General features: G+C 40.3%; 1 pseudogene across 1 annotated transcript; it reads left to right on the top strand.

The window, feature by feature from the left end:
- Positions 1-3,234: 3,234 nt before the first annotated feature.
- LOC101288923 (nucleolin-like) lies at positions 3,235-6,099 on the top strand (annotated as a pseudogene). The gene is made up of 2 exons (XR_007472784.1): positions 3,235-5,046; positions 5,299-6,099. The product of XR_007472784.1 is annotated as a nucleolin-like (transcript).
- Positions 6,100-13,278: the final 7,179 nt, after the last annotated feature.

The following is a 13,278-nucleotide window of genomic DNA, read 5'->3' as shown; positions in this document are numbered from 1 at the left end:
AGATATACAGATTGGCAACAAACACATGAAAGAATGCTCAACATCACTAATCACTAGAGAAATGCAAGTCAAAACTACAATGAGGTATCACCTCACACCAGTCAGAACAGCCATCATCAAGATATCTACAAACAATAAATGCTGGATAGGGTGTGGAGAAGAGGGAACCCTCTTGCACTGTTTGTGAGAATGTAAATTGATACAGCCACTATGGAGAACAGTATGGAGGCTCCTTAAAAAACTAAAAATGGAACTACCATATGACCCAGCAATCCCATTACTGAACATATACCCTGAGAAAAACCATAATTCAAAAACTGTCATGTACCAAAATGTTCATTGCAGCTCTATTTACAGTAGCTAGGACATGGAATCAACCTATGTGTCCATCAACAGATGATTGGACAAAGAAGATGTGGCACATATATACAATGGAATATTACTCAGCCATAAAAAGAAGTGAAACTGAGCTATTTGTAGTGAGGTGGATGGACCTGGAGTCTGTCATACAGAGTGAAGTAAGTCAGAAATAGAAAAACAAATACTGTATGCTAACACATATATATGGAATCTAAAACAAACAAAAAAAAGTGGTTATGAAGAACCTAGGGGCAGGACAGGAATAAAGACACAGACCTACTAGAGAATGGACTTGAGAACATGGGGAGGGTGAAGGGTAAGCTGGGATGAAGTGAGAGAATGACATGGACTTATATATACTACGAAATGTAAAATAGCTAATGGAAAGCAACCGCATAGCACAGGGAGATCATCTTGGTGCTTTGTGATCACCTAGAGGGGTGGGATAGGGAGGGTGGGAGGATGGGAGACCCAAGAGGGAAGAGATATGGGGATACATGCATATGCAGACACTAACACACCATTGTAAAGCAATTATACTCCAATAAAGATGTTAAAAAAAAAGAAAAAAAAAAAAAAAGAAAGAGAGGGTTTATTCGCAAGGCAGCAAAGCGAGGAGAGAAGAACAAATCTCAGATATGCCTTCCCAAGGGCAGAGGGCTAGGGTATTTGTGGAATAAAGAGTAAATAAGTAGGGCCGTCTGAGGAATGGGGAGCGTGGCTAAAGGTGATTAGAAAAAGGTGCAGTAACCGCAGTTCTGTGCAGAGGTAACTAAGCTACAGTCCTCTGCACATTTAAAAGTGGAGTTGCTTAGCATGACCTGAGGGTGGAGTTTTATGCCCTCTGACGTCAAAAGATCACCAAGCGGACCCTTGCTTATGCCCATTTGTAGGGCCAGTGGTCCTAACCTGTCTTAATAGCTAAGCTCAAACTAGACACAGCTGACCCCAGTTCCTGGAAAACAACTGGGGCAACATCTTATTGTTTAGGTGCTGCTTGGAGGACAAGCAAGTCTTCTGTAGATGACCTTAATTAGTGAATGCAGGTGAAATGGATTTGACTGATTGCTCACTGTTTCAGTTCCCCCATTTTTTGATCATTTCTCAGTCTTGGGGGAAGAGGGGCAATGACTGCTCTGGTCACTTTCTGCTGATAAGGGGCACAGACCTAACAAGGGATTGAGGAATGAAACTATTTAGCACTCATTTGAAAATATTCTCTTGCTCTCAGTTTGAACGTTTTGATCCCAATACTAGCTTTTTTGCCAGCTGTCAAGACATTCATATGTCCAAAATAGGTAAACCACAGACAAAGATGTACCCTGAAGGGACACACAGAATGCCAGACATAAGGTGGACATTTAGGCTCTTATTTTTAGGGATTTTATCTAGGACACGATCAAGCCTGTGATCCGTGTCTTACTGTTTATTTATTAGAGGGTCTCGATCATTATCAGTTTGGAATAAGCAGCTGCTTCTTCCTTTAATACTCTGCTTCTTCTTACCCTCATGCTGCAGCATGTCAGCAGAGAGCTGCTACTTCATGCCCAGGGGACTTACAGTCAGGGCTGCTGTGTGCTTTCTTTCAAGCCAATAATCTTACCAACGTCTGGGAACATGGTCTGGAAAGGATCCTGTTATATTATCACTTTCTCCCTGAGAGGAATTTAAAGCTGAAATGACCACTGAAAAGTGGGCATCAAGAGTAAAATGGAGATAAATGCTATCTTGTCCATGCAATTAGATCTTGTGTATCCTGTTATAAGGCAAACTAGGTTCTTCATAAGGGGTTTTACATGGCAAGAACCCAAGCCCACTGATTCAGCTCTGCAGTAATTCATTCAATCTACAGATATTTTTGATTGCCATGTGTAAGGAATACTCTGATTGCCCATTCTAAAAGCTTTTATTAAAACCTGTCTACCTTCATTTTCTTGTTTAGCAGAATAGTTTTGAAAAGTTTAATATGGCTTTTAATATACATAATTCTGGCTCTAGACTCCATGAAATATCACTTCTTCTTTACTCCAAATATTTAAAAAGCATTTTAATAAACAACTGGCACTATCTCAACTTCTTATTTACATTCAAGGATGTTTCCAAGTATTATCTGAGTAATAATAGGTTTCATAGTCACATGCAAATGCAGCTGCTGACCCAATCAGCAGGACCTTTTCCTTAGACTTGCCAGTGAAGGAGAGTTTATACCGACTCATTCATATACTTATACGCAGTTTCCATTTTACACATTTTGCTGGAGACCGGGGCAACTAGTCCGGGTAGGGTGGGGAGAGAGGAGAGTGTCCTCCTGCGGGAAGCCAAGTGATCTAAAATGGAACTAAAATTTCTACTTCAATAGCTCCAGACTATTACCAATAGAGCTAACTAGGTTGGCCCTTGCCCTGCTGAATTGGTTTGTGTAGAAAGAGTTAGTTCTGACTCTGGTGAGTGGAAAAGTTTATTGGCCACAATGGACCATTTCCTAAGTCATGAGGTGATGGCTCTTCTGTTTAAGTTAAATCATATTTTCATATGCTCCTACAGTTGCCTGTTTTCCCCCAGTTGTAGCATTCAGAAGTCCCATGATTACCTATGTAATGTTTTCCTTCATCAACTGTGACCTCCAAGAAGGCAAAGACCTCCACACCTGCCTCACAATCCCAGTGTTTAGCACAAGAATGCAGTAAAATTTTATAGAATTTAGTTAAAATACATTTGAATTTTCTTTATAGAAATGGATGACTCAAAATGTATCAATAAGAATAATAATTTAAATACTCTGAGTTTATTCCATTATTACATATTTATAAAAATTGGTTTAGGTCATAGATTTTAATTACGATACAGAAAATTAAGAAAATAATTGTCGAGTCTCGAGCTCTAGCTGGCAGCCAAGCTTACGAGCTCTGCGATCAGTGGCCGCCATCGATGTTGCTTCGCTTCTTCTGGGCTCATCTGCGCCACTCGCTCTCCACACAGTCCGCAGTCCTAAGCCGCTATCATGGTAAAGCTTGCAAAGGCCGGTAAAAATCAAGGTGACCCCAAGAAAATGGCTCCTCCCCCAAAGGAGGTAGAAGAAGATAGTGAAGATGAGGAAATGTCAGAAGATGAAGAGGATGATAGCAGTGGAGAAGAGGTTGTTATTCCTCAGAAAAAAGGCAAAAAGTCTACCACAACTCCAGCAAAGAAGATGATGGTTTCCCCAACAAAAAAGGTTGCAGTTGCCACACCGGCAAAGAAAGCAGTTGTCACCCCTGGTAAAAAGACAGCCGCTACGCCAGCCAAGAAGACAGTTACACCTGCCAAAGCAGTAGCAACACCTGGCAAAAAGGGAGCCACACCAGGCAAAGCATTGGTAGCAACCCCTGGTAAGAAGGGAGCAGCCGCTCCAGCCAAGAGAGCAAAGAACGGCAAGAATGCCAAGAAGGAAGACAGTGATGAGGAAGATGAAGATGACAGTGAAGAGTAGGAGGAGGAGGATGAAGAGGAGGAGGAGGATGAATTCGAGCCCACGGTGATGAAAGCAGCTGCTGCTCCTGCCTCGGATGACAAGGACGACGAGGATGAGGATGACGATGAAGACGATAATGAGGATGATGAGGATGACGAGGATGACTCTGAAGAAGAAGCTATGGAGACTGCACCAGCCAAAGGAAAGAAATCTCCAGCAAAAGCTGCTCCTGTGAAGGCAAAGAGCACTGCTGAAGATGAAGATGAGGAGGATGACGAGGAAGATGAGGAGGAGGAGGAGGACGAGGAGGATGATGAGGAGGAGGACGATGAGGAGGAGGACGAGGAGGAAGAACTTGTCAAAGAAGCACCTGGAAAGCGAACGAAGGAAATGGCCAAACAAAAAGCAGCTCCCGAAGCCAAGAAACAGAAAGTGGAAGCTACAGAACCAACTACATCTTTCAATCTCTTTGTTGGAAACCTGAACTTCAGTAAATCTGCTCCTGAAATGAAAACGGGTATTAGTGACCTTTTTGCAAAAAATGATCTTGCAGTTGTTGATGTCAGGATTGGTGTGTCTAGGAAGTTTGGCTATGTGGATTTTGGATCTGCTGAAGACCTGGAAAAAGCCTTGGAACTCACTGGTTTAAAAGTCTTTGGCAATGAAATTAAACTAGAAAAACCAAAGGGGAAAGACAGTAAGAAAGAACGAGATGCGAGAACACTTTTGGCTAAAAATCTTCCTTATAAAGTTACTCAGGAAGAATTAAAAGAAGTGTTTGAAGATGCTGTGGAGATCAGATTAGTCAGCAAGGATGGAAAGTGTAAAGGGATTGCTTATATTGAATCTAGGACAGAAGCTTATGCAGAGAAAACCTTGGAAGAAAAGCAGGGAACAGAGATAGATGGGCGATCCATTTCCCTGTACTATACTGGAGAGAAAGGTCAAAGTCAAGACTATAGAGGTGGAAAGAATAGCACTTGGACTGGTGAATCAAAAACCCTGGTTTTAAGCAACCTCTCCTATAGTGCAATGGAAGAAACTCTTCAGGAAGTATTTGAGGAGGCAACGTTTATCAAAGTGCCCCAGAACCAAAATGGCAAATCTAAAGGGTATGCATTTATAGAATTTGCATCATTTGAAGATGCTAAAGAAGCTTTAAATTCATGTAATAAAAGGGAAATTGAGGGCACATAATGCAAGAAGCCAGCCATCCAAAACTCTGTTTGTCAAAGGTCTATCTGAGGGGGCTTCCCTGGTGGCGCAGTGGTTGAGAGTCCGCCTGCTGATGCAGGGAACACGGGTTCATGCCCTGGTCCGGGAAGATCCCACATGCCGCGGAGCGGCTGGGCCCGTGAGCCATGGCCGCTGAGCCTGCGCGTCCGGAGCCTGCACGTGTGGAGCCTGTGCTCCGCAACGGAAGAGGCCACAACAGTGAGAGGCCCGCGTACCGCAAAAAAAAAAAAAAAAAAAAAAAAAAAAAAAAGGTCTATCTGAGGATACTACAGAAGAAACAGAAAAGGAGTCGTTTGACGGCTCTATTCCTGCAAGGATAGTCACTGACCGGGAGGCTGGATCCTCTAAGGGGTTTGGTTTTGTAGACTTCAACAGCAAGGAAGAGGCCAAAGCTGTCAAGGAGGCCATGGAAGATGGCGAAATCGATGGAAACAAAGTTACTTTGGACTGGGCCAAGCCTAAGGGTGAAGGTGGCTTCGGTGGCCGAGGAGGAGGCAGAGGTGGCTTCGGTGGCCGAGCAGGAGGCCGAGGTGGATTTGGAGGCCGAGGCTGGGGAGGCTTTGGAGGGCGAGGAGGCTTCTGAGGAGGCAGAGGAGGAGGAGACCACAAGCCACAAGGAAAGAAGACGAAGTTTGAATAGTTTCTTCTATCCCTGTCTTCCCCTCTTACATTTGAAAGAAAGGACTCTGAGGTTTTTACTCTGTTACCTGCTCAATGACGGAGCCTTCTGAGGACATTCCAAGACAGTATATAGCCCTGTGGTCTACTTGGAAATCCGTATAGATAACATTTCAAGGGAGATAACCCTGTTGGTGTTGACTGGATATTCGTATAAACTTTTTAAAGAGATGAGTGATAGAGCTAACCCTTATCTGTAAGTTTTGAATTTATATTGTTTCCTCCCATGTACAAAACCATTTTTTTCCTACGGAGTTTTTGTTTTTGTTTTTGTGTTGGTGGGTTATAAAGGAAAGCAGAATGTTTTATCATGATTTTTGCTTTAGCAACTTTGGGACAAATTAAAAGTCCTAAACTCTGGTGCCAGACTTGTACTTCCTGTCCTAGAGTGTTTCTCCTGGAATATCACTGAGAGTGGAGCATGGCAAATCAGTTCTGCCACTCCAGATCTCCACCCCCTGTGAAAATGCTTATGCTTTGGTTTCAAGTAACCCAGCCATAAGTTTTTGCAGCCCTGTGTATGTCATGAGAAAGGCTCATTGGAAGTCCACTGTGGCCTTAGCCCACTTAGAAACAGGCCTGAGGGGTCAGGTGTCCTGAAAAAGTGCTTTGGAAAGAGGACCAGGAGCACTTTGGTCAGGCCTTGTTTAGGTATGCATGCGAGAGCGATGACTGATGAGTGTAATTCCTGCTGGATGCATGGGCCAAAATGGAGGCTTTGGGACTGTGAGGCTGGAGAGGAAACTACCAGTCTAGCCGATGGACCTAATATCTTTTGTAATTCCCCTCAGGTTAAACCAACAAGAAAGGCCTTTGGTTTTGCACTATGATGAGAACATGGACATTCTGGCTTGTTAAGCATTCCCTTGCCCACCCCCCACTTCCAGTAAAAGGTCACATGAGAGGCCTAGGTCAAGCGATTAACATGACATACTTAGTTGAAAAATGGTGCGCAAGATGGTACAGAATGAAAATGCCAACTCAAAAATACGGTACTGGTAGACTAGAGGGCAAACTAAAGGATTTGAATTAGCTTAGTTTTGTCCTGGTTATGAGTTGCTGGCAGGATGAGGGAATCTAAACCTTGTGCATATCATGCACTCCTCACCAAGTCAAGTCCTTTGTAAGTACTAAAGGCGCAGACCAGGACAAATAACCTGGTTTGAAGGGGTGGAAGCTTGGAAGTTTGGGTGCTGCTGGGAAGAAAAATCAAGCCAGCAGAGGGACAGCCCTCGTCAGGCAAACCTAAAAACTAAAATGAACTATTGGAGAGCCTACTGTATAGCTCAGGGAACTCTACTCAGTGCTCTGTGGTGACCTAAATGGGAAGGAAATCCCCAAAAAAGGGGGATGTATGTATACGTATAGCTGATTCACTTTGCTGTACAGTAGAAATTAACAACATTGTAAAGCAACTATACTCTGATAATTAAAAGCAAAATAATGAAAAAAAAAGAAAAAAAAAGAATTGTCCATGGAATATCTTCAGAAATGAGCCTTTTATACAAATTTTTGTTATACAAGGCAAATTATCTTTCAGATGGAGATGTGTTACTATACAAAAAGAGAAGAGTTCCATTTTCAGAGGTAATTCAAGGACATATTTGCCAATAGCCTCCTGTTTTCTATTAGCATTAGGTACAGAACACGAGCTGTTAATGACACTTGTGACATTGTCCATGCCCTTCAAGATGAAGTCTTATGAGTCTTGATTGATTGTCTTATTATTTCATGTAAAGAGAAGGCAGCGAGTGATAATTAGGCTTTTAGATTCAGATTTTCAGTGTCACACAGAGGGAAGATTGTAATTCTCACTAATAATTATAAGATTTCTGTGTTGAATTATCTACACACCAACCTGCATATTTGCCCATTAATACATGGTCTGTAAAACATGAGAATGTATGTAATATACTGCTTTGACTGCTTAATAGCAACATTTCTGAAATAGATATGATTTAGCAACAAAAGAGGTTATGTGTTCTGAGGTATGAAACACCCTGAAGATTGTTCCAGAGAACTTTTCCTGAGGCCATCAACATTACATCAGCTTTTCACTTGTGCTCATTACTTCAGCAGTGACTAAAATGAGTCAAATATGTTCCAAGAGAGTTTTAAAGTAACTATATTAATGCAATTGTCTGCTAGTTAATTAAAATTCTGAATGTTATAGTCATAGCTGCTACCAGCAATATTCATTTTGTTGCTGCATTTTGTGAACACAGCATTAGTTATGTTCTTCGTCCATTGGGTTTACAATCTGAATGTGACACAGGCAAGTCACAGAGAATGGATGGGAATCACTCAAGAGGAAGGGAATCTTAATACACCAGGAATGCCCAGCATTGTTCAGTGGACCCTGGAAATTTTAAGGCGACTAACGCTGGCTCCGAAGGTGGGGTTGAGAAGGGACTAGTGTGATGGAAGAAAAGGAAACAGGATAGTGAGCTCATTTATTTCGTTCATATGCATATAAAGAAGAAAGGAAAGTAAAGCTATGAGAAAAAATAAAGAACCTAATTAAGAAGTCTCATTTAGCTAGGTTGAAGAGAGTGGAGTTAAAACAAACAAACAAATAAACAAAAAAAACAAACAAAATAAGTGGGCCAGAGAAGAAGTGCAAATGCTCTTGGAAGCAGAAGGGCTGCTCATATTTGATCTAAAAGTAAGGGGAAGATAAGTATGGTCCTTAGGATAAAAAAAAAAATCATAGTAATGTGATCAGAGTGTGCAATTATAGATACATTTTTGTTGCAGATCAACAAAGGAAACCTGGAGCCAGGAGAATTGTGTCCTAGTCTCAGTCATGCCGATTTTTGGACAAATTATGAGCCTCTATTTCAGTTCAACAATTTTTTTTGAGCATCAAGTATATGGCCTGCCCTCTACAGGTACCAGAAACTCAGAGGTGAATACCTGCCCTAGAGGAACTAGGAGCGCTAGAGGAGAGGCTGCCCTCTATAGAAACTAAGCCTCAATTTTTCTCAACTGTAAAATGCAGATAATATGTTTAATTCTGGTTCATATGGGTTTTCTAGAAGGTTAAATATAAAACTTTGCTTCAGTAAAAATAATGGTTTAGTAAAATTAATATTTGAGATCTGTTTGAAGTATATCATATTTGCATAGTAATTCCAATTTAGAGGTTTTGGTTTCACTGTTGGGAAAATTAATAAAGTAGTCTTGTTTAGGCTTCAGAGGCATAAGCAAGTCTCTGACGGACCTGTGACCCTGCGCACCTGCTTGCACACCTAACAATTGCTGTTAGCAAGTCAAGCGGCGCTTACAATAAGAAAGGGAGTGGGTCTTGGAATTTCTTGAGCTCTGGGGACCTGGCCAGACCCCTGGGATCTGGAAAATCTTGGGACTCACATGGTGAAATTAACAGCAATGTTACAATTGAACCAGAGCTGCATTTTTGCCCGCAAACTGATGATATCAGTTTGCGGCCTGGAATTATAAACGGAAGTCCCCAGAACTCCGACCTGAAGTCTCACCCGTGGGATGGACGCATTGCCCGGGACCCTTCCCAATTGGGGCTCCAGATTTCTGTTACTCGGGCCTTCCCAGCTGCTGCTTGGATCTGGAAGTAGGTGTCGGCCCAGTTCGGTGATGTATACCCTGTTACTTTTTTTAATATTCTTATTCTTTGGTATATTATTTTGTATATTGATTGTATATTAAAATTAAGTTAAATCATCTTTCATTAAAGAATTGATTAAAGCTGTTTATTTGTATGAACCGAGTGGTTATTTTGCCAGCGAATCCAATGAACCTTAAAACCAAAAGCACGCTTTCAGCAAAACATTCATTTATTGAAAGCCCTGAAAGAAAAGTTTGCGAATGCTGCCCAGACATCACCTAATCTTTTCTTTTTTGACAGTTAATGCAATTTTAAATTCAAGTGTAGTTGATTTACCATATTGTGTTAGTTTCAGGTGTACAGCATAGTGATTCAGTATTTTTGGCAGATTGCATTCCTCTATAGTTTATTACAAGATATTGAGTATAATTCCCTGTGTGATATGGTAAATCTTTGTTGCTTATCTATCTTACATATAATAGTTTGTATCTGTTAATCCTATACCACTAATTTGTCCCTGCCCCCTCTCTCTTCCCTTTGGTAACCATAAGTTTGTTTTCTATGTCTCTCTGTTCCTGTTTTGTATATACTTTCATTTGTATTATTTTTTAGATTCCATATGTAAGGGATATCACATAGTATTTGTCTTTCTCTGTTTGACTTCACTAAGCATAATATTCTCTAGATTTAACCACTTTGCTACATATAGGAATATTTCATTCTTTTTTATGGATGAGTAATAGTCATATATATATGTACACCACCACATCTTCTTTATCCAATCATCTGTCGATGGACACTTGTGTTGCTTCCATATCTTGGTTATTGTAAAAAGTGCTGCTATGAACATTGGGGTGCATGTATCTTTCAAATCAGTGTTTTTGTTTTTTAGGGATATATACCCAGGAGTGGGATTGCTGGATCATATGGTAACTCTATTTTTAGTTTTTTAAGGAACTTCCATACTGTCCTCCACAGTGGCTGAACCAATTTATATTCCCACCAAGAATGTAGGAGGGTTCCTTTTTCTCTACATCCCATAAATAACATTTGATATTATTTATAGACTTTCTGATGATAGCCATTCTAATAGGTGTGAGGTGATATCTTGTGGTTTTGATTTGCATTTCTCTAATAATTAGCAATATTGAGCATCTTTTCATGTTCCTATTAGCAATCTGTATGTCTTCTTTGGAAAAATATCTATTCAGATCTTCTGCCCATTTTTTGATTGGATTGTTTATTTGTTTGTTTGTTTTTGATATTGAGTTGCATGAACTGTTTGTATATTTTGGATATTATCCTCTTGTCGGTTGCATCATTTGCAAATATTATTTTCCTATTCTTATGTTGTCTTTTTGTTTTGTTGATGGTTTCCTTTGCTGTGCAAAAGCTTTTAAGTTTATTAGGTTCCATTTGTTCATTTTTGCTTTTATTTCTTTTGCCTTGGGAGACTGATCTAAGAAAACATTGCTACAATTTATGTCAGAGAATGTTTTCCCTGTGTTCTCATCTAGGAGTTTTATGGTGTCCTGTCTTATGTTTAAGCCATTAAGCCATTTTGAGTTTTTATTTGTGTATGGTGTGAGGGAGTGTTCTAACATCATTGATTTAAATGTGGCTGTCCAGCTTTCCCAACTCCACTTGCTAAAGAGACTGTCTTTTCTCCATTGTACATTCTTGCATCCTATATCATAGACTAATCGACCACAGGTGCATGGGTTTATTTCTGGGGTCTCTATTGTGTTCCATTGATCTATAAGACATCACATAATCTTAATTGCCATAAATATTCCATGAGGAGAGGTCAATTTTCTATGTGAGGGTGGGAGGGGGTACTAGTTGGGAAGGGACTGAGATTTGGGAATATCTGTTGGTAGAATCAGGCAAGACCCCTGTTGCCCAGGCATCTCTTTGCAACTACTGGTATACAGAGCTTCAAAAGTGTTTCCTAGGAAAATGATTTGAACTGTGTCTGCAAATGAGTTTCAAGTATGTGTATATATGTGTGTGTGTGTGTGTGTGTGTGTATATATATATATATATATATATATATATGACAGTATCTGGAGGGATGGGGAGAAAAGTATTTAAATTCCAAGAGGTACATTAAGAGAGAAGTCATCCTAAGGAAAGATAGACTCAGGTACTAATACTCCACATAAATAAGACCTGAGTATTGATGGACAACCCTGGTGCCACATGCAGGCCATTACCTAAAGCCATTCTGGTGCAGAGGTGTCTGCTGGAAGGAAACGTCTAGGTGTAATTCTGCGGTTCCACAGAGTCATGCTGTGGGACTCCTTTTGTATCAATAGATGTAATGGAGGAGAGGAAAATCTTCAGCCTTTTATTTTCAACTAACTTCTAAGCAGTCCCAGAGCCACCAGCCTGGAAGGATTCATGATGACAGCCTAAGAAGCCATACTGCAGCAGGTGCTTTTGGCTCAGAGCTGAACATTGATCAAAGATGGCAGCACAGGCAAGCAGCAGCCTAGAATGGAGCACTGATGGGAGGGTGGTAGCCTTTCAGAGCAAAGCATTGATCAACAGTTATGAGAAGTGAGCCCTGATCCAGAATAAATTGAAGAGACATGTGAGACACCCCTCACAGTTTCCCAGCATGCCAGAGTTGAAGAGAAGCTGAAGGGGTGACAAACATGACAGTCAGATAAGATATTGATACTAAAACTCTCACAATATCTTTGGTATCCACAGTGTAGTGAGACAGGAAGATACTCATGTTATTTTTAGTGAGCTGAGCCAATTATAAATCTCTGAAATTATTTCTTTAATGAGCTGCCAAATGAGTGGAGACGAGACCAGGAGGAGTAATAGCTGGGGAACCTTTAAGTCTTTTGTTTCTATTGACTAAACAGAAGAACTGTAAGGAATATTCCTATAGGAATATCTGGCTTAGAAATAGCAAATGCTCCTTTTAATTGGTTGGGAGATATCACCCTAAACTGATCTAAGTTAACATTGCTTGTCTCCACATATCAAATGGAAACTTTATTTTAAAAAGAAGTACTATTACTTCTCTCAGAGAGACCCTTAGAAAGTATTCCAGACTACTTCATTTCTTATCTTTTTTATTAAACACACACACACACACACACACACATGCATACACACACACAAAAGAAATCTGTAAGCAATGAATTGACCGTAGTCATCTTATTTGGGGCTTGGGGGGAGGTGGCAGATGTTCAAACTGGAAAAGAATCAAGCAGCATGAATCTGAGGAAAGAGGGAGGACAAATGAGCACTGTTCACAAAGCATGGAAACAAATTAGCGAATTAACTAGCAAATTTGCAGTTTTTATCCAAGAGAAAAGGTCTTTGGCTACTAACACATGAGCAGGCTAAAGAGCTTCTGGAGACAGAGATGTGAATAAGAACTCCAAAGATGGTCGAGTTTTACCAGTAAACAATCTAATATGTGAACATGATTAATTAGTTTCCACTGATGGGGTGGGTGTTTGGCTTTTTGGTAAACACCAAGTGTTTCAGGATAAAAAACAATATATCCTTTTAATAAGGGTCTATCTAGGAAGAGAAAGGCAAAGAAGGTTTGATGGGGGCTGGGAATAATGCTTAAGGGGTTCTGTTAATATTGGCCAAGGCTGTAGTTGTACTTACTTTGCTATCCTTTATGTGCCATAATGTCCTGATAATTCATAATTTAAGAAGATGGTTAAGACTATTCTAATTATAATAATACGGAAGCAAATGATTTCCCCAGATGTCAATAGAAAAAAATAGAAGTTGAGTCTCTGTCATTTCAACTATTTTTCCAAACTCCATTTCTTATAGAAGCCAATTTAATAAGATTCAGTGCACTTTCTTTTTAAATTTATGTACAGAAAACTTCACACTTTGGGGTGTACAGTTCTAAGAGTTTTGACAAGTGTATAAAGTCTTGTGAGTACCACAGAAATCAAGATATAGAACAGACAGCCCCACACAC

The sequence above is a fragment of the Orcinus orca genome, chromosome 17 (assembly GCF_937001465.1).
Source record: "Orcinus orca chromosome 17, mOrcOrc1.1, whole genome shotgun sequence".
NCBI lineage: Eukaryota > Metazoa > Chordata > Mammalia > Artiodactyla > Delphinidae > Orcinus > Orcinus orca.
The sequence above is the reverse complement of the archived record's forward strand: the minus strand, read 5'-3'. Positions and strand labels throughout refer to the sequence as shown.